The 26087-nt window shown below is 37.5% G+C and overlaps 1 long non-coding RNA gene across 2 annotated transcripts in view; it reads left to right on the top strand.

Annotated features, from left to right (window-relative positions):
• LOC140695603 (uncharacterized) overlaps positions 1–26087 on the top strand; it is a 137243-nt gene that overhangs the window by 11255 nt on the left and 99901 nt on the right. Inside the window, exon 2 of one of the 2 annotated variants that reach the window (XR_012071275.1) lies at positions 19008–19279. This is a non-coding gene — a long non-coding RNA (uncharacterized lncRNA). Of the gene's footprint in view, positions 1–19007; positions 20207–26087 lie in introns of those variants that run through there. The other variant, XR_012071274.1, reaches the window with a different exon arrangement.

Genomic DNA, 26087 nt, shown 5'->3' with positions numbered 1-26087 from the left:
AGTTATACATGAACATATGTATATTCATTGTGTAAGGGTGTTTCTTGAGTAAGATTAACATTTAAAGCAGTATACTTTAAATAAAGTAAATTGCCCTTCATAATGTGGGTCAGCCTCATCTAATCAACTGAAGGTCTTGATAAAACAAAAACTTACCTCCCCTGGGCAAGAAGAACTTCTGCCAACAAAAGGCCTTCAGACTTGAACTGCGACATCAGCTCTCCCATGGGTCTCCAGCCTGTACTCTAGTTGGTAAAATTGTTTCCTGTGGACCACAGTTGACAATTCTGAAACCACTATACATGCATACTGAAATTGAAAAGTTAAGTAAATTGATGGTGGATGATGGGAGACAGTTTTTTCATTGTTAGCATGGATTTATAGAATATACTGTGCTCCTCAAAACTGTAAATATCGTTGAAAACTAGGAAAATCTTATAAGCTGTCACAGATAAGAGACACCTAAACATAGATAACAATTCCCTGTAATGTGGTATCTTTGAAGGGATCCTAAAACAGAAAAAAGGATATTAGGTAAAAACTAAGAAAATATGAATAAAGTACAAGTATTGTCATTTTGATAATAATAATGTATGAATTTTGTTTCGTTAGTTGTGATAAATGTTCCAGGCTAACGTAAGATGTTAACAGTAGGGGAACCTGGGTATAGAATACATGGGAATTCTCTGTACTATCTTCACAACTTTTCTATAAGTCCAATACTATTCTAAAATTACAATGTGTATTTAAAAAAGTAAACAAAACAAAACAAAAAAAACCTCTTTTGTCTGAAGAGAACAAAGCCTCAACAATTTGTGACCCCTGCCAAGAAGAAGTCCAGGTGAAAAAATGAGCAGCTGACTAATACAACCCTTGCTACTGGAGGGACAAAGAGAGATACATAGAGAGCATGAGCTTTGGTTTCAGGCAAACTTGGATTTGAATCTCAGTTCTCCGACTACTCCTATGTGATGCTGGCCAGGTTGCTTCATCTCTCAGCTTCAAAACCCTCATCTGAAACATGCCTTTAATAATACCTTGGGGTGTTAATGTGAGGACCAAAGTGAGAATGTAGGTACAATGCATGGCACAGAACAGATACTGAGAAGATCTCAGCTCCTTTTTTTCCCTGTTGATGCCATCTTGGTTTTTGCAGGATGGTGCATTTGAATTTAAATCCATGTACTTGTTGCTTTGTTTCTGTCTCAGAGTACTATGCGAGTGGTGGGCTGAAGGCTGATCCTACTATCTTGGCTCCCTCACACTGCTCCCTCAGATCCAAGAATGATCCTTTAGAAAGAAATAAGCTGTATTAACGGTTACTTGGTGCAATTAAAAGACATTTCAAACAAGCTATCATTTACGGCATTAAAACAGGTATTGGCAATTAAATACATTCAAATATAGTATTGCAAGGGAACAATTCACTGAGAGAATACGCTATCTTCCCAAGTAATATTTCAGTTAAAACGACACAGACATATCAGGACAATCCAGAAATGCTGGCAAATTCAGATGTTCTGCTTTATTTTTAGACATATTTCAATGCTTATAGCAAAAGACATGTATTTTATAGCTTTTTTTTCCCCCTGGAAACGTTAAGATGTTCCCTATTGGATTTCTAGAAACTTTGAGAGGATTCTAAAGGCCTTTTTGAGTACTGAAAGCATTTAGAGAGAGAAATGACAACAGGGATGCCCACCTCGTCTGTGGATGTCACCTCTGCAGCAGGAGAGGAGGCTAGGGGAGGGAGTGAGATGGAGTAACTATAAACAGAATTATGGGATTAAAGCTTCTACCTATTGACTCTGTTACCACCTAATTAGAAATTCTTTGACTTGTAGCAATTCTTCTGCTAATGAAGGAAATAAGAAAAGCTACAAAGAAAAGAATGGAGGCAGAGGTCAGTAAACCAACTATACCCCATATTGAGATGGTGCCAGAGGTGGGGGAATTCCCTCGCCATCCATTTCCCTGTTTTTACTTCTCTCTCTCATCTGATGATATAGATTGGCTGTCCTTCCCTTTGCTCTTTGATTTGCCCTTACCAAAAAATGTCCCCATAGCAAAGATAAAAAGTACTTGATAAAAATCTTTTAAATATATTTCGCTGTAATTTCTCTTGTAGCTTAGAAGTAGTCTAAGAGTTCTGTGATGTACCCGTTGCTAGGGAAACTTGCTTTTTAGTGAGCAGCAATTTTCCAAAGCAGATGCGTTTCCTCTCTTACTAATGAGTGTGTAAATGGTACCTCTATTGCTTTTTGCCTCTATATTTTGGAAACAACTTGAACTATTTGCTTAGGACAGCAGACATCTGCTTTATAAAATTGAAGCAGATAGACTCCTAGAATGTCTTATTTATATGCAACTTGTGCTACATATTTCAAAAGTACATTTGCTGTTTTGCACTTCTTGTTAGAAGACATTTTACACCTGTTAATAGCAGAAATAATTGCTTAGATTAAGAAAAAAAAGTCCTCCTAAAAGGTTTAACTATGTTTGGTTGCATTGTGCATTTCATTCCCACCAGTCTAACGGTATAGAGGGGAACTTCTCCTGATTTGGTCTGGGAAGCGGGCTGGAAGTCGTGCTGCATAATAGCAAACCGAATATTGTTATGCAAAGTTGAGTGGGAGCAAGGCTATTTCAGAGGCAATAACGTTTTCTTCCAGTTCACTGATCCACTAATTTCTATTCACTTTAAACTGCTCTTGTATTTTTCAGAGAAAAAAAGCTATTTTCTTCCATTTGCACTGTTCTAATCTTTGGCTTTGAACAGAGTCTGCCTGGATAACAAGGAGGAATGGTCACTCTCCTGCTTTTATGGACAGCTGGTAATGGGTCCAAACACATGCAAATGAGGAGTATAGATATTTCCATAAAAGGTGGAGCCACATGCCCTCTAATTATTCTTTCTGGTTTTAGATGGAGGAAGATAGATTTAAGGAATTAGAAGAGGGAAAGGCCAGAAAATGAGGGCAGTAGCTTGAATAACGTAAAGGATTATCTGAGTAAAAGACAATGTTCTTGTATTTTTTTTTTAGTAGCTCCCTCCCTGAAAAAGTCCTTGAAGAGTTTCTAAATTTGGTGGCTTTTTACAGTACCACTGAAATGAAAGAATATTATTCTTCCTATTTGTTTAAATTTATAAGACTTCCTCTTCTGATATGATTATATAGAATTATACATGACTTTGTCTTTTTATTAAATCATTTACTCATTTTTCTCTTGGAAATTTTGTACCTCTTGACAGTCATCCTTAAAGGGATTAAAGCTGTATTAGCATTAGGCATATTATGTGAATGGTTTTAGATCTCCATTAATTCAACTTGAAGCTTTTTTCTTTTTAAAGTAAATAATATACTTTCTTGATACAATATAGTTTCAGATTGAATTGACATTCTGGTTGTAGCATGTGTAAGGGAGAATGGAAAGGAATGTGTTATTTTTCTAATATATCTCATACAAGATTAATCAGGAGGATTCTAATGTACACAGAATGAAAGCCAAATTTTCTAGCAAATTATTTTTTATAGTCTATTTTTAATGAAACTGCAAAAATCTAAGTATGCCTTATTTAGATATCATCTGAAATGTGCCCTCCAAAATGTGATTTGAGTTCACATCAGAGAAAGGTGATAACAGGTGAACTTTTGTCTACTAACTTCTCTGTACCAACTATGTATCAGTTAAGAAAGCAGAGAAATTCTATGCCAGAATACTAGGTTGTGATTTGGGTCAGTGTCACAGAGTACAAAGAGCACCAACTGAGGAATCAGAGGACCCCAGCTATGCCAGTGGGTAGCTGTGTTACCTCAGGCAAAGCCCTTCACCCAATGGAGGGGCTGTTCCCCATCAATCAGATGCAGACAGCAGTGCTTTCCTTCCTTATCTCAAGGAATTACAAGAGGGCTCAGGTAAGATTACAAAGTTAATAGCATCCTCATCTTCCCTCTTTGTCTTTCCTATTTAGAATTATTTAGTAGAATATCACGTGTCATGGTATTTTAGCCTACTTATATGTTTATCTTCCCCACTACATTATACATTCTTCTGATGTAGGTATTGTGCCTTTTTTCCTTTATATCTCAATTCCTATAGGGTCACATTACATGTTTATGGGATGAACTACTGCTTTTAAAAAGTAAAGCGCCACATAACGGCAAGGTGTTGGGTGTGATTTTGCGTCAGTATTGCAAAAGGAGTCAGTCTGAAAAAGAAAGTCTCTCTGTGAGGTCATCATTTCACTCTGAAGGTCATTATTGTGTTCTGGATTGGTGAAACCCACCTTTCTCTCTGAATTCAGTGCTATGACCAAGGCCGTCATCTACGAGGCCCTGGCTTCCTCTGGAACAAATTCCATAGAACAACTGGTCTTTTTAGTTTGTATTTCCCGTCTCACATTGAATGAAGTGCATTCCATGGTAGAAGTATGTTTTAAAAGGAATGCAAATAACCCAAATAAAAAATATTTATCAAGCTACAGACTTTCTAAATAAGGTCCCAAAATACGTCCACAAGATCACTGTATTTAAAGGATACTTTGCACAAACATGGGCTCCAAGTTCCTTTGAATTTTAATGGGGACTTCCTCTGTAGGTTTGATGAGGTTATAGCCCCATTTCCGATATTGAGAATATGAATTACCTTCTAGGGAATCATAAGAGGTTTTTTTCTCCTGAGTTAGGTAACAGAATATATTTTCTATTCTTGATAAGCTTTTCTGCTTTTTCTCTTTTAAGGCTAAACTCAAGACTGTACTTATATTTTATTGGTTTTTCCATTAATGTCCTCTTTCTGTTTCAGGATCCAATACAGGGAACCACACTGCATGTTGTCATTCTCTCTCCCAAGTCTCTCCTGGTCTTGCACTGTTTCTCAGTCTTTCCTTTTTTTCCCCACAAGACCTTGACAGTCTTGAGGAATACTGGACATATATCTTATAAAATATCTCAGATCTGAATTTATCTGGTTTTATTCCATGGTTATACTAGGATTATGGGTTTCGGGAAAGAATGTCTTAGAGGCAGAGTGCCCTTCTCATCATATCACATTAAGGGAACATGATGCTCACAAGCCATTGCTGTGATGTTGACCTTCATCACTTGGTCAAGGTGGTGTCTGCCAGGCTCATCCACAGTAAAAGTACTGTTTTTCCTTTCCCTTGTCTGTTCTTCAGAAAGAAGACTTGAAGTCCATCCAATACTCAAGGGAGTGGCAAGGTGGGAATTAAATTTCACTTCTTGAAGTGGGGTGTGTGTCTGCATATACTACTTGGAGTTATGAAAGAAAGATTTGTCTGTTCTATCATATTTATTTATTGATTCAAAAATTTATTCATACCAGTATGAATTCATGCATATTTATTTTATATTATGGGTTATAATCCAATACTGCTTTATTTTATTGCTCAAAATGTTCCACCTTTGGCATTTGGGAACTTTTTCAGGTGGGTTTCTGTGTCTTTCTTTTTTTTTTTTTTTTTTTTGAGGTATATTCAGTTTACAATGTTGTGTCAGTTTCTGATGTACAGCACACCTGCCTCAGTCATACATGAACATACATATATTTGTTTTCGTGTTCTTTTTCACCATAAGTTACTACAAGATATCGAATATAGCTCCCTGTGCTATACAGCATGAACTTGTTTAACTATTCTATATCTATCTATCTATATATCAGTTAGTATTTTCAAATCTCTAGCTCCCAATTTATCCCCTCCCAGGCCCCTCCCCCACTGGTAGCCACAAGTTTGTTCTCTATGTCTGTGTCTTTGATATGACCCTATGCTTTTGTTGTTATGTATGTGCTTTGTTTGCTGTTTGTTTTTTAGCACTTTCTTATTTTCTGGGACTACAAAGTGCTCTACTTTAGGTTCAGCTGATACGCACTTTTAAATTTTTTTATCAAGACGACTTTTTTAGAGCAGTTTTAGGTTCACAGTAAAAATGAAGGGAAGGGAAATTTCTCATACAGTCCCTGCCCCAACACATGCATAGCTCCCTTCATTACTAACATTTCCCCATCTAAGTGGTACATTTGTTATGAATATAAACTTAAATTGACAATCATGATCACCCAAAGTCCATAGTTTACATTAGGGTTCACTCTTGGTGTTGTACTTTCTATGGGTTTGAACCATTGTATAGTGACGTGTGTCTGTCATAATGTATTCATGCAGAATATTTCACTGTCCTAAAAAATCCTCTGTGTTGTACCTATTCATTCCTCCCCCATTAGCCCTTGGTAATCACTGATCTTTTTACTGTCATCATAGTTTTGGCTTTTCCAGAATGTCAAATAGTTGGAATCATACAGTTTATAGTCTTTTCAGATTGACTTCTTTCTCTTGGTAATACGCACTTAAAGTTTTTCCATATATTTTCATGGCTTGGTGGCTCAGTTCTTTTTAGTGTTGAATAATATTCCATTACATGGATATACCAGTTTATTTATACATTCACCTACTGATGAATATTGCTTCCAAGTTTTGGCAGTCATGAATAAAACTGCTGTAAACATCTGTGTGCACATTTTTTTGTGGAGTAAGTTTTCAGCTTTTTTGGGTTAAATACCATGATTGCTGGATTATATGATAAGAGTATGTTTAGTTTTGTAAGAAATTGCCAAACTACCTTTCATAGTGGCTGCACCATTTTGCATTCCCATCAGCAATGAATGAGAGTTCCTGTTGCTCCATGTCTTCACCAGCATTTGGCGTTGTCAGTGTTCTGGATTTGGGCCATTCTAATAGGTGTGTAGTGGGATCTTGTTGCTTTAATTTGCTTTCCTTGATGACATTTAGTGTGGTGCATCTTTTCATATGCTTTTTACAGTCTGTACATTTTTGGTGAGATATTTGTCCAGGTCTTTCACCCATTTGTTGTTTGTTTTCTTATTATTGAGTTTTGGGAGTTCTTTGTATATTTTGGATAACAGTCCTCTATCAGACATGAGTTTTGCAAATATTTCCTCCCAGTCGGTGACTTGTCTTCTCGTTCTCTTGACATTGTCTTTTGCAAAGCAGAAGTTTTTACTTTTAATAAAATTTAGCTTATCAGTTATTTCTTTCATGAATTTTCTTTTGGCATTGTATCTAAAAAGTTATTGCTGTACCCAAGGTCATTTGCATTTTCTCCTATGTTATTTTCTAGGAATTTTATAGTTTTGTGTTTTACAAAATGCCTGTGATTAATTTTGAGTTAATTTTTGTAAAGAACTGATAGGCATTCTTAAGAGAGCTATACTTTCACTTATGTCAAAAAGTTTGTTTTCACCGCTATAAATGTGTAATAGCATACAATGATGTTCCTGAATGTCATGGACCATTGCAATTATGGCATCATTTTATTATTTTTAACTCTTTTTTTTTAGAGTTGATATTTAATGATACTATGTGCTGAATTGCGTTCCCCTCTCCAAGTTCATGTGTTGCAGTCTTGACCCCCAGTACCTCAGAATGTGACTGTATTTGGAGATAGGACCTTTAAAGAAATAATTAAGGTTAAATGAAATCATTAGAGGGGTCCCTTGTTTTAGTCAGCTCAGGCTCCTATAACAGAATACCACAGACTGGCTGGCTTAAACATTAGACATTTATTTCTCACAATTGTGGGGCCTGGGAAGCTTAGAATCAAAGGCTAGTAGATTTGGTTTCTGGTGACAGCTTTCTTCCTAGAGCTTTCTCACTGTCCTCACATGGCCATAAGAGAAAGAAAGAGCTCTGGTCTCTTCTTTAGGGACACTTAATCACATCATGAGCCAGGATGTGGCTCTGGGAGCTGACCTACCTCAACCTGAGCCTCAACCTGAAAGATTCAGCTTTTATTGTATAAGCCTCTCTTAAAATTTTTACTTAAACAGGAGGTTCTGCCTAGGAAAGAATTGAAAACCACTGTTCTACAGCATGATTTTTATGTTCTGCAACATGGCACGTGTTCATCTGTTTTATAGGTATGTTTTACTTTGTTTAACCAATCTCCCATAGCTGAATATTTAGGCTGTTTTTAATGTTTCACTAATAAACAACTCAGAGGAGCTTCTCTATTCAGAATTGTTTGTACTTATAACTTCTTTGTGCAATATAACTGATTCATTCCTCAGAATTCTTTCCTCAGACAACTGACTCCATTTTTAGGAGTGGAATAGTCAGAGAAATGCACTCCTGTCAACACCTTGATATTAGCCCATTGTGACTCATTTTGAACTTCCGACCTTCAGAACTCTAGGATAATAATTGTTGTTTTAAACCTCTCAATTTGTAGTTATTTATTACCACAGCCATAGGATGCTAATGCAGCCTCATAGCTACAATTCATGGTGGGAGGGAACTACACAAATGAGTGAATACAGGCAGCAAGGACCATTTGGAACCATTTTGGATGTCAGAAGGGGTATGCCTACTTTTAAGATTTTGATATCTATATTACCAAATTGCCTTCTAGAAAGATGTATGAATCTCTACAGCCAGAAATTTGGATAAATACAGACACAGTGAGATCAAGGGAAGTGTCTTCCAAATGACCCATCTTTCTAGCCCATGCATCTTCTTGTGGAGGAGAATATAAAGGGGAAATGGGTTACTTAATTGTCTAGATATCTTTCCTTCTGACAGTGGGAGAGTAGACAGCAAATGGGAGGTCGATAGCCAGGGACCTATCTCTATTCTTCTTGAGGTCATTTTTTCCCAGCACAGTTTATTCTGACCCCTTTAAATAAAAGAAAATTCCTAGTTGCAATTCTGTAAATATATTTTCACATAACAGAATTTAAGAACCATGTCAGCCTTTAAAGCCAAGAGATTCCTAAATATAGCTGAATTTTTTTGTTTCCTTTAAGTATTATTCTGAGACGTGTCTCTCAACCAGGTGAACATTTTCATACTGCTCCAAAAAGAGGAGCTTGAAATAAAGACACATATGTTTAAGAGGAAACAAGTGATTTCCATGGCAGCTAAGGTGAGCTCATTCTTTGCAGAAGGCTGGGGAAAATTTTATAATGCATATCTTTGGCTCCCTGTTGATCATACCTAATATCTGAATGTGTTTTCATGATGCTGACATTATAATCTAGGGCCACCGCAAGTGAAAAAAGATTTATTTTTCCTACGAAGTTTCTACTGCCTAACAGAGAAATGCTGGATAGGGCTCTTTCTCATTTTGGAATTTTTTTTCCCCTGGAAGATATAAAATGCTTTAAAAATTAATTAAACTAAAAAAGTAGATATGCCAGTAAGCAGTAAGCTATTTCCATCAAGGAAGTCCAGATCCCTCATGTGCTTTCCCCCATTACACTCACAGAATTTCTCAAATGAGATTTAGAGACCACTTAGTTCCCCTTATTTTATAAACGAGGGATCTGAAGACTAGAGGCCTGATCTGCCATGAGAACTCAGGATGTGTGGGTACTAGACTGAATACTAGACTGAAAAAGAATATACTTTATCACTCAAGCAGCTTTGGGGTTTCTCTTTACTCTTTATCTTTTCCCTCTTCCCTTGTAATCAGACAGGAAAATGTAACTGAAGCTTGTTTAAGCCAACAAGGTATTGAGTAATGAAACTTTAAAAATCCACGGGTAGGTTTGACTCCCATGAGGTTTGACTCAGGTACTCAAGTGATTTCTCTAGGACCAGAGTTTTCTCTCCCTCTCTTGTCCTGTTTCCTCTATGTCAAACCCATTTTTAGATACACTCTGTCCTTGCAGTCACATTGGCCTCTCATTCATTCTCCAGGTTCATGTCCAGTAGGAGAAAGTGCCTGCCTCTCTCCAGGCTTCTAAGCAGGTTCCCAGCATCACATTGTTTTTGATTGGGTCCTGTGCTCATCATTAAATGAATTTTATTGGCCAGGAGGTCACCTTGTTCTGCTTTGTCGGATCTGAGCCCCATGCTGTGCCCCTGGAGATGGGGGTGGTAGCTTATTGCATCATAGGGATTGAGAGTTGAGGGAAATTCTGGATACTGTTACCAAAAGAAGTGGAACAGATGCTGCCTGGCTCCCAAGTTGCAAATGGTTTTCTGTATTCCCTTAAAAAAAAAATATATATATATATATATATATATGTGTGTGTGTGTGTGTGTGTGTGTGTAATATATATATTTAAATATATAAATATATATTATATATAATTTTGTTGTTGAAGTATAGTCAGTTTACAATGTGTCAGTTTCTGGTGTACAACATAATGCTTCAGTCATACATGAACATATATATATTCTTTTCCACCATAAGTTACCACAAAATATTGAATGTATTTCCTTGTGCTATACAGTATGAACCTGTTGCTTATCTACTTTATACACATTAGTCAATATCTGCAGATCTAGAACTCCCAGTTTATTCCTTCTCACCCACTTCCCATCCTGTAACCATAAGTTTGCTTTCTATGTCTGTGAGTCTGTTTGTTTTGTAAATAAGTTCATTTGTCTTTTCTTTTTTTTTTTTTGGATTCCACATATAAGTGATACATGATATTTTTCTTTCTCTTTCTGGCTTACTTCACTTAGAATGACAATCTGCAGGTCAATCCATGTTGAATGACAATCTGCAGGTCAATCCATGTTGCTGCAAATGGCATTATTTTATTATTTTTAATGGCTAAGTAGTATTCCATTGTATGAATATACCGCAACTTTGTATTCCCTTTTAAAATTTCTTCCTTTACAATTAATTTATCGAGCACCTACCATATACCAGGTATACAGTCAGGATAAAACAGACAATATCTCTGACATATGGAGTTTGTAATCCTAGAGAAAGAGTAGGTGTGTGTAGAAAAAAATCATTAAAATAAATGATCCCACAAATAGGTTAAGTAGAAGAACTAACAGAGGTTAGTGCTTATCTATTAGGAATATATGCTGGAATATTTACAGATAAACTGATGTAATGTCTGGGGTTTTTTTTAAAGATGGGGGAGGGTACGAATATAGATGGCATTAAATTGTGTAGATAATTGATGAAGCTGGTTGATAGGTGTGTGGGGACCCATTATACTATTCTATCTTCTTCTGTATACATTTAAAATGTTCTGTAACAAAAAATTTTACAAAGCAGTCCTACAGATAGATATGCTATTGGATAAGTTCCATGAAGAAAAAAAATTGTATATATAATACAGGAGAACCCAACCAAGTTTCAGGGAGGAGTTTCCAAGAAAGTGGTATGTTTGTTATAACCTGAAGTATGATTAGTTAGTATTGAGATATTAGAAGGATAGTATGTAACTCCTGCTTGAGTTTGGAAACAATTGAGAGAAAGACAAAGGAGCCAGACAGATGGAAATCAAAATGTCAACCTAGTACTGATACAATTTAGTATGTGGCTTCCATATGTAAAGTAATCCTGCTAATATTCCTCTGAATTGAATTTATGCTCAAAGACTGCAAGCAAGATTGCAGACCAGAATACAACCTCAAGGAAAGCTGGAATAGGGAGTAAGACAAGGGCTGGACTGGGTATACTCATTTCCTTCTCATAATTGCTCCAAACAAAAGGCACTCCTTGTCCTAGAGTGGAGGAATGAGTCAGAGTGGGACCAAAGGCCATAAATGTCACTATGGGACTTCATCACAAATGGATGCATGAGGAGTGGGATGATAAACGGTCCCCTCTTAACAAACAGTAGTAAACCGGATTAAGGGGTGGTTTGTGGGTGGGTCAAGGATAGGGAAGTGTTTGCTGGGCAGGTGGGGCAGTCTACGGGAGGGCCCTACCTACACTAGGCACAGGCACTGTGCCTTGTACTGGGCGTGTGTAAGAATGAACTGGGTTTGGTCTCCACCCTCAAGTCACCTATGGTTTATGTGGGAGATAAACAGAAAGATCTAACTGCAGCGAACAGGACACAAGTACTACTCAAGAGGAGTAAGAGCAATAAAGGTTGATATAATTGAGGAAGTCAAGTTGGATTGGGAAAAGGAGGGAACAAGAGAGAGGAGGAAGATTAGGAAAGGCTTCATAGAGGAGCAGTTATTTATCTGGCTTTGAAAAGTGGGTAGAATTCCCGTCGGGGTGGGGTGAAAAGCAGGGCACTGCAGGCCGAGGGAACTGCATAGTGCCTCTCCTGGCCTATTTTGGTCCATTGTTCCCACCTGTGTAATTGTTCCAGCTTTTGAGAGAGGGAAGGCTCCTCTCATCACCTCCCTGAGGTGCTGTGAAGCCCCAGGGCACAGACCCCACATTCAGTGCTCTTGACCTCTGTCTTCCCACTGTCCCACCCACAGTGATTCTACCCTCAGGCTTCCTGACGCTGCTGCTTGTAGTGGCTTGTGTGGGAGGGAGGCTGTAAGTAAGCCAGGATGCAAGTTCATAATTATGATGATTTTATTAGTAGTTTGAGGTCAGGTTTCACAGAATCAGAATTTATCTCAGCAGAATGTAACACTCTTAGGTGCATGGCAGAGTTTTCATTGCATGCTGTGATCACCACGTGAAATGACATTGTCATCTCCCCCTACTTTCTAAAGCTTTTAAGGAAACAAGCTTGAGAGAGCACCTCTTTAGAAGTGGGAGGAGTAGGGGGAAAGTTTCCTTCTCAGGAGCACATGTGAGAAGTCTTTATCTGATGTCTTATGTATAAATTGTTGATTCCCACTTAACACTCTTTTATTCTTAAGTAAAACAATAGCTTGAAAGCATGTCTATTTTCAAAGATTCATCAAAGAGCTATCTGTGTTTAACACTTTAAGGTGTGTTTTTTTGCCCTGAAATAATTTATATGTAGTGAAAGCCCAGGTGAGGGCTCGCCACACTGAATGTTTTTGAACCTTTTAGCATTTAAAGTCCCAATTCACAAGCAGGTAGCTTAAAGGGATGCATACCTGCCAAGGAAAAGAAGAGGCAGCCTTTTATCAGAGTGCTAGAAGGGTCTCTTCTTTGCCACAATCACAGCCTTTTAAACTTGAGGATTGTGATGGTTAATTTTACGTGTCAACCTGACTGAATAATGAGGTGCCTAATATTTAGCTAAATATTATTTTTAGGTGTGTTTAGATTGTGTTTCTAGGTAAGATTAGTATTTGAATCATCAGATTGAGTAAAGCAGACTGTCCTCTCCATTGTAGGTGGGCATCATCTAAACCCTCGAGGACATGATTAGAACAAAAAGACAGACAAGGGAAATTTTTCTCCCTCTCTTCCCCTTCCCTCCTCTCTCCCTAACTACTTGGGCTGAGACATTGACCTTCTGCTCTTGGATTGGGACTCACACCATTGGTGCTCCTAGTTCTCAGGTCTTCAGACTTAGACTGGAGCCACACACAGGCTCTCCTGTGACCCCAGCTTATAGATGGCAGATCATGGGACTTCTCAGTCTCCATAATCACACCAGTCAATTCCTTATAATAAACAAACAAACAAACAAATAAATTCCTATTGGTTTTATTTCTCTGGGGAACCCTGACTAATACAGGAGTCAATAGTGAAATAAAATTGTTTGATTTTTTCAGAAATATATTAAGCTTTCTTGACCAAAAGATATACATTCTTATTATAATCACATTCTTTTACCATCTGATTTTCCACATACCTCAGCATTGCAACCTTCCCGTTCCTTTTGTTTCAGGCTCCATTTCTACAGTGTTCTTCAGTGCTCCTAAGGCTCCTCTGGAAATTTTAGGTTATTCATGTCCGTTCTTGTAAGAATGTTCTCTAAAGAAGGGTCAAGGATTAAATTTTTGATTTAGTCCTTTAGGAATGGGTCATACCTCTCAAGCTGTTAACTCAAGAGTTCCTGCACATTTTAAATTAAATGATTTTGAAACTATTAAAAAAGAGAATACAGATTTCATAAGAACTTTATATATTTGATTTATTCATCCATTTATTGAGTGCCAGGTACTAGCTAGGTGTTTTGGAGAAAACGTAGAAGATTAAATTATCCATGTAATCAAGCTTCTTACAGTTTAATGATGTAGTAAGACAAAAATAAATATTATGACGCAAGATACAATGAGTCTAGTAACAAGTTCTAAGTGCTACAGCAATTCAGATAAAGGAGAGCTATCTTGTGGTTAGTTGGACTTGGGAAATCTTAATGGGAGTGACCTTTGAACTAAGATTGAAAATGAATCGGATGGTAATGGAATGGGGAGAGGATTACAGACTGATAGTGTGGCAAAGCACAGAGTATGGCAAGAAGGTGAAGGTATGTGGTCTGATTGAACTGAAGCATGGGTTTTTGAGAGAAATTACCTACTGAGTACCTACTATGTGCATGCAGTGTTTCTAATCTACAAACCCTATAAGATAGGCATTGTTATTCCCTTAACAAATAAAAAGATCTTCCTCTAAGAGAAGTCAAGTAATTTGCCCAGAGTTATTTAACTGTTAAGTGGTGGTGTTGGGTGTCAAATGCAGACCTGTCTGACTCAAAATCCTGTGTTCTTTCTGCTGTACTACTGTCCTTAACTTGTGTATGTGAAGGAAAAAATATGGAATGGCATTTCATTTATGCAGTAGATTGTGTAGGTTAAGAGAGAGGAGGCATAGGCATGAAAACAAATACCCTTTGATTGAGAAAGACGTGTTGATTTGATGTTTCTCTGGTAAAAACATGCTTGTATTTAGATGACACTAAAAAAATGATGATGATGACAATAAGTAGATGTCATGTACTGAATGCCAAAAACAGGCCAAAATTATGTCATGTCTGATGCTCACAACTGTGTAGCACAGTCATGTGATTTGATACCTGTTTTAATAGAAAGAGCCAAGCTGTAGAACCCAAAAGAACTTGGTTCAGATCCTTTCTCTACCCTTTTCTAGTTACCAAACTCTAGGCATGTTATTTACTATTTATGAGCCTCCATATACTCATCTGTAAAATAGGTATATATGCATATGCCATAGAGTTGTGAATGTTAGAAAAAAAATTTAAAAACCTAATGCATTTTATAACAACAAAAGCATATATGACAAAAATATGAGTAGTCCTATTACCAAAATTTAACCTACCTTAATAAAGACTTCTCTTTCCTTTACAAAAGAATGATGTACCAGAATATGCAACTGAGGATATGACTATGAATTTAAATATAGTCTGAGAACTGAAAGGATTCATATTAGTGTATATAACAGCAAAATATACCTAGAAATGATTGGTTGTAGAACCTCATGAAAAATACAACTCATTCTTCCTACGTTGAAATAATGCTTTTACATCCGTTGTACTAATGCAGTTCTGTCTGGATTTTTAATGGCAGTTTTTAGTTCTTTTTGAGAAAAAAATTCAGTACATCAAAAGTAGGTCATGCTGTGCATAGATTTCTTTTCCTAGCTTGATGTGTGTTTCCACAGTAGACTGAGAATTGATTCTTCTCAGAATGAAAAATGGATAATTCTGACATTTATATCGAGCATCAGAAATATTATAAATGTATTTATTGAAAGTATTGCTGCTATTGTTTTGAATGTAATATTCATGCAAAAAACCTTTGTCTGGAAGGCTTTGTTTTTCTTAATAGACTCTTCTAATTGAGACTCGTGCAGAAACCTCCCAGAGGGAAATCCTATAATTGGTGAACGCAAGGAGGGAGTATACAGCATGCAAGATAATTTTACCTTCCTGAAGCCTTAGATCCTAATGCTTTAATTGATCTTATCTTATCCCAGGACACTGGACCTCAATTGACTTATCCAAAGAAATATTTGGAACAACTTTTACAAATATACAATTAGCAGAATCTTTAGGATATATCATGTTTGTTTTGTAAAGTGGCAAATAACTATTCCTAAAACATATTTGGAACTCTACTGAACTATCAGTAGTGTTACCAGATTTGTAAAGCAGACAGATAACCCCAAAACTGTGAAAGTATTTTATCAAAAGGGTTGTTTTCAGAACGCTAGGGCAGAACACTGAAAAATAAGTCCATCCTGCAAAATGTTTTGTCATTCTTGCCCTAGAGTAACCTACACACAAGGTATAGTTTTAAAAGTTGAATAATGCTTGCAGTGAACTGATTAGCCTGTCTTGCAATCTAAATCTGCATAATTTGTTTCAACGTAGGAATATATACATGCTACAGTATCATTCATTGCTCTTATATTCTTAGTATTCAGGAATTTCCAAGGCTTAAAATTTATGTATCTTAACTCTGGAATTTGTCTTATTTTAGGAATATGTCTCATGTAAGTAGCCATAAATTTGCATGTATGAAATGTTTGAAAATAGTTGCTCTAACATTATTTGTAAAATAAAGCTACTGGAAAAATCTTAAGTATTTAATAATAGGTGAGTACTTAAATACCTTAGACTAGACTGATGAGCTGAAATTGTATGCAGCCATTAAAAATGAAGTTTTTCAAGAATAGTTTAAATTTCAGAAAATTTGGGGGGTTTGATGTGAAGATTATAATTAAAATTGTATATATAGTATCTACCCAGATTATAAAAATATAAAAATATGTTTGCATTAAAATTATTGAAAGAAAATGCATCAAAGTATAACTATCTGCCTTGGGGCAATGAAATTTTTAGTGATTTGTTTTCTTCCTTGTCCATTCATTCATTCATTCACTTATCACGTCTTTACTAAAAACCTAACATGTGGTAGGAACTATACTAGTGCTGCACATTCAGTGGTGAGCAAAAATAGAATAGACTTTGTCATCATGATGTTTCTAATATAGTGGTGGTGACACAAATAAATGTAAAATTACAGCTGTGGTAAGTGCTAAGAAGGCAACTAAGAGAGCATACCATAGGGAGCCTAGCATAACTTGGGATTTAGTTCCCTGATGAACTGACAAGCAGACAACAACCTGATGTGTGTGTAGGAGATGTAAGCAGGTGCATGGAGGAGGAGGGCTGGGAGAGCATTCCTTCACAAAGGAACAACATTGCAAAACCCCTGGGATAGGATGGAGCCTCTAAAGAAGTGAGAGGGGGCCGATTACGGTGGTGCAGGAAAAGGGGTTAAGGAGCATAATATAAGATTTGTGTGTTTAAAATTTCACTCTCTTCTGCAGTGTAGAAAAGAGATTGGAAGGAGAAGCAGATTCAGGGAACCTAGCTGGGGGATTATAGCAGGAGTATAGGTAAGTGATGATAGTACACTGGGTTAAGGAGATGAAGGTAGAGACAGAAAGTCAAAGACATGGAATCCAGATATATTTAGGAAGTAACAAGGAAATGGGCTTGATGATGTATTATACATGGGGGTGAAGGCTCAGGGAAAGCTGAAGAGGAAGCCTAGATTTCTAGCGTAAGAAACTGATTGGAAGGAGGTGCCAGTTACTGTGGTAAGTGCTTGGGAAGGGAATTAGAATTGAGGGGGAGATAATGTGTTTAGTTTAAGACATGTTAATATGTCTTATAAACATTCAAGTGGAGATAGTAAGAGCCAGTTAGATATATGAGTTAAAACTAAGAGAAGTCTGAATTCATTCACTCTCTTATCCCTAGTAACTGGAATATTGTATGCAAGTAATAAACATTTATGGAATGTATGAATGAATGAATGAATGAATGGAGAAATAAACTGACTGGTGTTGTTGACTTATGACTGACAACTGAAATAATATTGGGTAAAATTCCTAAGAGCAGAATATAGAATGAGGAGAAAAGATGACATAGAAAAAACCCATAGAAAATGCTCCATTTAATGGCTTTGAAGAAGGGAAGAAGGAAATAGAAAAGTTGCAAGAAAACTAGATAGATATTGTCTTGAAAACCAGGAGGGAGAGATCAATCATGTCAAAACTGCTGGTAAGTTGTTCATGGTAAAGACCAAAAATGTCCTTTGGATTTAGATAGTGAACGCCTTTGGTAAACTTAACAAGAGCTATTTTGGTGAAGATTGGGAGGTAAGAGGAAAAGGGGATACGGACGGTATCTAAATGGTGATATGGGAATCAAGGGAAATGACTGATTTATTGATTGGCTGGTTGATTGCCAGGGATTTGACTTTGGTTAAATCCCATTGGGAAAGATGAATTCAGAGTGTGAGAGTGTGTGTGTGTGTGTGAGTGAGATATGAAAATATAAGAAATTATCTAACATACTTTTTTTGTGAAGGTCAGAGGAAATGAAATTCAATGCTACCATAGTCCTGAAGGAATATTTAAGGATAATAAATAAAAGCTGAGAGAGTTAGTTCTCAGAGAAGAGATGGGCAGTTTCTTTTTCCTAACAGGTGATTGGGAAGGGTATTGAAGTAAGTTGACATGTTGAGTGAGGTAGTCTGTATTTCCTCTGTAAAGTAGAAGGACACATCATCTCCTGGAGGAAAGAGTGAAGATAATTTAGACTGGGAAAGTTGGAGGCTTGGGAAAAAGGAGGCACTTTAAGTAGTCATTTTACAGAGTGAGCATGAGGCTCTAAGAAATATGATAGACCATCACATAGAGGGTGATCAGGTAGAGCTCATTTGAAGTTGATACTATGAATTCATAGTGATGTTAGTCTACCCTGGTGGTGGACTTTATCCAGCAATGTACAGTCACTCAGGGCAGGAATGAAGGAAAAAACACCTACAGGTGGAATTTTGCCATACCAGTGAGATACAAAGACAGAGGAGCAAGAGAGTCTAGAATATTGTATATGTGAACAGAGAAATGATACATAAGTTTAGCTGAACATAGTTAGTTTTACAGTCAAAATAAGCCAAGAGGGAAATAAGTTACAGTAGTTACCTATTGGTTTCCTGCAAGTTTTTCCCCTTTGCACCAGGTTGATAGCCCTGGTTTCAATTTGGGAGCCATGTGAATATGGGAAGGTGACACCACAGCCAGGGGTATAAACCATGTGTTGCCAAAACACAGCCTCCATACCCTACTTACCAAATTGAGACTTGAAGACAGAGTTTTGGATGAAGTAGAAAAGGCAGCTTTATTTCTTTGCAAGGCCAAAGAGGTCACAGTGGGCTAATGCCTCTAAGATTGTGAGCCTACTGGGGACAAAAGGCAGGGGATTTTATAGTAGCAGTTCAAGAGTTCAAGGGGTGAAGCTAGTTTCCATGAAGATCACATATAGGGTAACAAAAGTTTTTCTTGTTTTTGCAGATGCAGGGGTCCCCTTCCCTCTGCTGGATATGCAGTTCACCTCTGTCTTTGGACTCCCTCAATATTCTTATGCCTAGAACTAAGGGTGCATAGGAAGGAGGTCCGTGGGAGAGAGCCCTAGAGAAAAACGTGTGCAGTTTAAAACCAGGTTAATAAGTGCTTTTAGCCTTTAAAGCACGCTGAAGCCTGGGACCTCGAAGCCTGCAGCTCAAACAACAGGATACAAGGAAACCAGAAGGGATCAAAAACAACCGCAGACATTCTCAGTTGGGGTGAGTTATGAACAACACGATGCACAAAGCACCCAACTGCTATTTCTGAGGTGTTGGGAGAGCAGGGCACTGAGCATGACCCCTGCACGAGCACCAGCACCACAAGGTGGTTGGGTGAACCACCCAAGCCTCTCTCCTCTCCAGCCCAACCCTGGTCAGCAAGAACATGAGAAAAACCCTTTAAACCATTATACAGTTAAGCAGTTACAAGCACCTTTACAGATATCAGATGGTCACCAATGATGACAATGGAGTCCTGCTTGGTTGCACGTGCTTGGTCTAACATAATCAGAAAATTCTTTTCTCAGATGCAGTAACTGGTTCACAGGTGACCTCATCTTGTCCAATCAGAATGAAGTTAGGACTTTTTCTGGGAATGCTGGAACAAGATGCTCTTGTCTGGTGAGCAGGGGAATAGCCTCAGAGTACTGCAGCTGTTTTTGTTCACAAGAGGAAGTCATCCTGAGGACTGGTGGCTAGAACTGAGAGCTTTGCAGAGAATTGCTTCTAGTCTCAGTGCTATCACAAACTATCTTGCCTGAAGCCTGGTCATGCTCTTTGGATCTTTGAGGCATGAGGATCGATATGTTCCCTTTATCAGTCGGCCACCTTGAGATGATTTCTTCCTGCTCCTGAGATGTCTGTACTGATGCCATCTTCTTCTAATCCCACTTGCTGGCCCCACTACTCACATTTTCTTTTTCATATGACATTTTGTCTTACTAGTCAGCATTTCATATATCACCAGGTTTTTTTTTCCCCCTACAGGACTATAAACTTCTTATTGCCTGGCCATACACTCAAATTATATTTGTTGCATTAAAAGGAAACATGCCACTTTCCAAATTATATTTCATATAAGAGGTACATGCTGCCTATTTAAGACTTTTAAAGGGTAGAGCAAATAAAATAAATTTCAGAACCAGAGGTGCTTGATGTCTACATAATTTTTCTTATTAAGTAGCAAAAAATTAGCTGAGTAGCAAAGAAATTCAGTGCCCATCAATGGTGTTAATACTTGGTGTTATTATTAAAAGTACCACATTGCCATTCAATTTGGTACTCTGTGCAAAGCAAACTATTGTACTCTGAAAATGAGCAGTCTACTGTGCAAAAAGGTGTGTATGAGTGTATGTGTGTTAGTTACTTTCACACTCACAAAAATCAATATTGTGATATAGTTAACCAATTTCCAACGATTAATAGTGTATCTTAAAATAGTCAATAAATTTAACTCATCAGTTAGTCTATGTCTTTCTCAATTAAAGGTGTTAAATATTTTTATTATGAGGAATTCTTTATTCTGACAGAAATTTGAAGATGCCCACTCATAATACTATGGTTTAGTAACTATTGCATAAGAAGGTAATTTTGAATGGTGTCAGACTATATGAAAATCTAATAGAAAAGCTAGATAATTTATAACAAACACAAATTTGAGAATTTATGGCATTTGAGAGGTGTATATGTAGGTGAGTGACTAGTTGGTGAGAATTTGAGAAAATTAGGTATTAAACTTCAATATCCAGGATTAAGAATAGTGGAGCCATAGCTTTCCAAAAAATCAATTTGGAATGGATTTATGGGGAAAATGACACTTTAAGAGATTTGAAATTAATGGCAAAGAATGGCCTAGTATTTTTGAGGGAGAAGTTTTCTTATAGGTCCTTGGTGTTTCATTGAAAAAGGTTCAGTAGAGTAGAATGATGTGAATAGACTGAGGTGAGTACAAGTATGTCGAAGATAAGGTTGAAGTGACATGAGTCTTCTGAGGGGAAAAAAATAAGATTTTAAGATTATAAACTCCCTGACTTCCTTTTCTTTGATGGAGGCACAATTAGTTGATTTTAATTTCCAAGCTGATTTGGCTTCAGTGAGGTCATTCTTTTGTACCAGGATCCTGTGCACTCTTGTATATGCTGTTGTTTTTCTAATTAACATTGGAAAATAAAGAATTGGAAAATAAAGAAAATCCCTAGGTGAGATAACTTAGGAAATTTAGAAGGTGATTGCGTATCACCCGTGCTTTTTGAATGTTAAAGGGTAGAGGGAAAGAAAATGGCATCATAAGAATTTGTCCTGTTGGAGCTAATTCAGAAGTTTCTGGCATGGTTATGTAGATACATGATTTATAATTCAGTTTACAGGCTATATATCACATCCTAGTTTAAAATAGGCAATCTGATACAAGAACAGTTCAGATCCAGTCTCTGCCCCTTAATAACTGTGTGACCTTGAGCATGTTACTCAACCTCTTTATCTCTCAATTTTGCAACATGGAATTCTTTGAGGATTCAATAAGCTAATTCATATAAAGCACTTGGAATAGTGTCTAGGAGTTAGAAAGTTTCATCTAGTGTTAGTTGTTTTTATTTTTCTTTCTCATTATTGCCAGTGGTGTTCTACACTGCAAAATATGAATGTCAGTTTTTTTATTTGCATAAAACTACTCACTGGTTCATTAGTATTAATTCTTAATAAATCTAACTATTGGTGGTTAATACACATTAAATCATTATTGTGAGTGGATAAAAGTCTGACTTCAGACACTGACCTAGTGCATGAAGTAAATTTATTCATTTAAAGCTGTCCAACTTTTCTGACCCGATTTTTAGCTAGAATCATCGGAATCAGAACATATTCTTAGAAAAGGCACAGGATAGCAAGCTGCCTTGCACATATCTCTAAACCCTGAACTCCTCAGCCATTATGCATTTTGATTCTGATGATCTCTGAAGACAGGGGGAAAAAATATCTTTTTTCCCCATGCTTTTTAGAGTGAAGTCATTACACCATAAGCAACAACAGTTACTCATAGATGAATGACAACATAGTGGCCTTACAAAATTATGGAAATGATAACATTTTGGTTTTTTTAAACTGTAGGTGAATTAGAGTCAATATTCTTGGTAAAGCTTGAGATAATTTCCGAAGTATTGCAATATAGAGAAGGCAAATATTGATTGAAACAACACAGCCTCAGGAAACCTTACAGTGATTAGTTTGAATGCTTTATGTTTGAACAGTAGAATAAATACCACTGAAGTTAATTGGCAATCAATACATTCTATGCAGCACAGCGCAATTGATTATGCACCAAACAATGAAATGTCTAATTACATAGATGCACAGTGTCCTTGATTAACATTAATATCCTTTCAGCCTATCTATTTGCACTGTATACCACGTGTAATATTGTGTTAATCATTAATTAATCATACTGATTGTGTTAGTCATTAATTAATCATTAATCACTCCCAAATCAGAATTTTTAAATTCTCCTTGAGTAGTTTGAAAAGCCGATACGTACAACTCACAATCATGTCACCATGAAGTTGGGCAATGAATTTATTATAGATGCTTTTACTGAAGTTCATGAAATTTAGGTGATTTTCTTTAAAGTCAAATACATTTATCAATGGCTAGAGATGACAACAGTTTTCTGTGCATTTATGGCATCAGAGTCATACAGCCAATTCAAATGCAATTCCCTTTTGTGTCGACACTTACAAGAGACATTGATCTTTGATAACGTTGGTGTGAATGACCTAGAACTTGGCAGAATAATATAGTACAGATCATATTTGGGTTAGCAAGCCGTTTGTAGTGGCTTTTTTTTGATCACTTGAATTTACCAAGTTGCTTGTTGGAGCATTTCTTGAACTGAGCCAAGGATGGAGAAATAAATACCCATTTATCTCATGCAAAGTTTATTCAACCAACTCTAAATTAACTGTACAAATTGGGGGGCAGAGAGCACAGAGTTAACTAAAATTCTCAGGGTATCCATAGGTCTCATATTTCTTCCAGCTTATTCCTCTTCCAAATCTTTTGCAGAGCTACAAAGATAAAGCAAAAGGGATTGACTTATATATCACCATGACCTTTTCTCTACACATTGATGAAGAAGGCAATGAGCAGTGAAACAGAGAAGGAGTAGGCAGCAGAAGGGAGAAAAAGGGCTCAAGGTCATCTGCTTGCACATTAGGTTTAGTATAATCATGAGCTGACTGCTTTTGGATAATCTCTTTCCAAATTAAATGAGGGCAATGTGTCCAATATTTATTTCTGAAAAAACTGATTCCCCGTATGCACATAATACAGGCCCTTCCAAAGTGGCCTGATGACCTTACACTGAATTAATTGTTCCATTAGTAAAGAAGCTTTCATTGCTTTTGGGCAAGAAGGCAGACATGAGAGAATGTGCGCTGGTACTTAGTTATAAAATGCAGCTGTGCTTTTGTTTCTTGGATGCACACTGAGCAAAGAATACCACAACAGATCCTCTTCCCTAAACTGACTTAGACGCAGGAGACATCAGGCCAAACAAATAGGGGAAAGATAGAAGAAATGGTTACCATCTAATGTACTAAACATTTCTCTACAAAGGTCAGTGTTCAAATCTGAGTCAGTGAAAAGCAGATGTGAGGAGTCTAAAACCAAGAGAAGAATAGAAGATAGAGGTGATTTTGTTGATGGTTCTTGTTCTTCACATTCCTTTCAACTCGTTTATGAGGGCTCCACTTTTTTTTTTTGTAATGGGTTTTTGTTATGTGGCTCTTTTGAAATGTGTGTGGGAGGGAAGCAGTATTGTGTGTAGGTGGTGTTTGGTGTGTGTGTGCGCGTAGTGGCTGATGGTATGTGCGTGTGTGGTGGCTGATGGTGTGTATGCTTGTGGTTGTGTGTAAAAGTGGTGGTTAGTGTGTATATGTGGGAGGGTCTGTTGCTGTTGTTGTTGTGTGTATTTGGTGGGAAGTATGGGTTTAGCCTCTGTCTGTCCAGGCAGGCCACTGAATTACCATTTGGCCCTTTGAACAAATGAACGTTTGGGATCCTTAGTTAATGGGGAGGCAGAGATCAATGCTGAGATGCTGGCTATTTGCTTTTTAGTCTTTATTGCTGCCCTGTGCCTGTGCTAGTGAGATCCTATAGCAAGTCCTGAGCCTCCCTCTAAAACAGTGACCCTTGAACTCTATTGTTGAGGAGCCCCACCCCCCATCCTGCAATTGAAAATCTTTCCAGTCTGCTTTAGGAGGGGAGAGTGCAGTGAGAGGGAGTGAAAGTGAGGGGAGAGGGGAGAGGGTTAGGGAGAGACAGAGGATGAGAGAGATCCCCACTACTCTGTGGAGAGAGTAGCTCTAACCATGAGCTGCTGCGTGGCTCTGACATCCCTAGGCTTTTTCCCTGTGAGGATTCTCCTTGACCATGAGAGTAGTCTGGGTTCCAGGGCTAACAGAATATCTTTAAGAGGCACTTCTTGGATTGTTTGCAACTTCTGTAAATTGGCCTAGGACTAACTTATGTGGTGCTGGATGGCATCACAAACTGGCAAAGAACAACCTTTTAACCAATCTTACCTGGGACAGAATTAATCTTTTCAACTCTTTTTTTTTAAACATGCTTTTTTATTGAAGTATAGTCAGTTTACAATGTTGTGTCAATTTCTGGTGTACAGCACAATGTCCCAGTCATACATATACATACATATATTCAATTTCATGTTCTTTTTTCATTACAGGTAACTACAAGATATTGACTATAGTTCCCTGTACTCTACAGTATAAACTTATTGTTTATCTGTTTTATATATATAATCTTTTCAACTCTTGGCTAAAAAGTCCTGTAGCCACTCAAACCCTTTATTCATACTAAAGTACAATATCCCCCCTTTGGATGTGTAATCGTCTTTCTTCGTTAGGTTATTTTTTCATACAGGCAACTGGAAAGGGGGAGGATAGCCCCACTATTTGTTATCTGGTATGTATACAAGGTGACTCTACTTCAGTAATTGCAATAGCCAGAGAAGAATTATTGCTTCTTTGATTCTGTAACGGTGTTTTATCCTCAGAGGTGTATAACCCAAAAAATCAATGTCAACTGGCTTCAGAAGAAATGTTTTAAATGGGCCTGCTGCTGCCAAGTCTCCGTGGGATGCTGGATCAATGTCTCTGCACCAGTGATAGAAGCACTGGGTTTGAGCAGACCGTCTCAGGGGCTCAGATGCTTCCAGAAGTCAGAAGATGCTATAAATGGGTGGAGCAGTTAGGTATACAGCAATGAGGAATATGGAAGCTGTGTGAAACTGGAGAGTATATGTCTCACATACAGGAGGCAGCTGCTACCTGTCCTGGGCCATTGTCGCCCCGAGGGAATGAAAGCCCTGGGTTGTGGGAACATCTCTTACAGTTTCTCTCCACATCTTGTACCAGAAACACTAAACTGGGGTCACATACAGTTAAACTTGTGAATGGATCATCCTGAAGAAAAGAATTAGGGAATCCTCTGATATTAAAATCTCTTGTGGAGGAACAAGTTAGTTTCCTAGGGCTGCCATAACAGAAGACTGGGTGGCTTAACCAGCAGAAACTAATTTTCTTGCAGCTCTGGAGGCTAAAAGTCCAAGATCAAGGTGTTGGGAGTTTGGTTTCTTCTGAAACCTCTCTTCGCTTGCAGGTGGCCAGTGTGGCCTCATATGACCTTTTTCCCTATGCTCAATCATCCCTGGAGCTCCCTGTGTGTCCAGACTTCCTTTTATAAGGACATCAGTCAGATTGGATTAGGGCACATCCTAGTGATCTTATTTTAACTTAATCACCTTTTAAAAGGCCCTGTGTTTAAATACTGTCACACTCAGAGGTGGTGGGGGTTAGGTTTTCAATATAGACATTTTGAAGGAACACAGTTTAGCCCATAACAAAGCAGCAGCCCACAGTCTGGGTTCTGCAGAGGCAGGCAGCTTGGGCATCTGCATCCCATTTTCCCACATTCAGACCAGTAGACAAGTATGTATTATAAGCAAGGGGGAAAC

The sequence above is a fragment of the Vicugna pacos genome, chromosome 3, assembly GCF_048564905.1.
Source record: "Vicugna pacos chromosome 3, VicPac4, whole genome shotgun sequence".
NCBI classification, from domain to species: domain Eukaryota; kingdom Metazoa; phylum Chordata; class Mammalia; order Artiodactyla; family Camelidae; genus Vicugna; species Vicugna pacos.
This window is presented reverse-complemented; position numbering and strand designations above follow the sequence as displayed.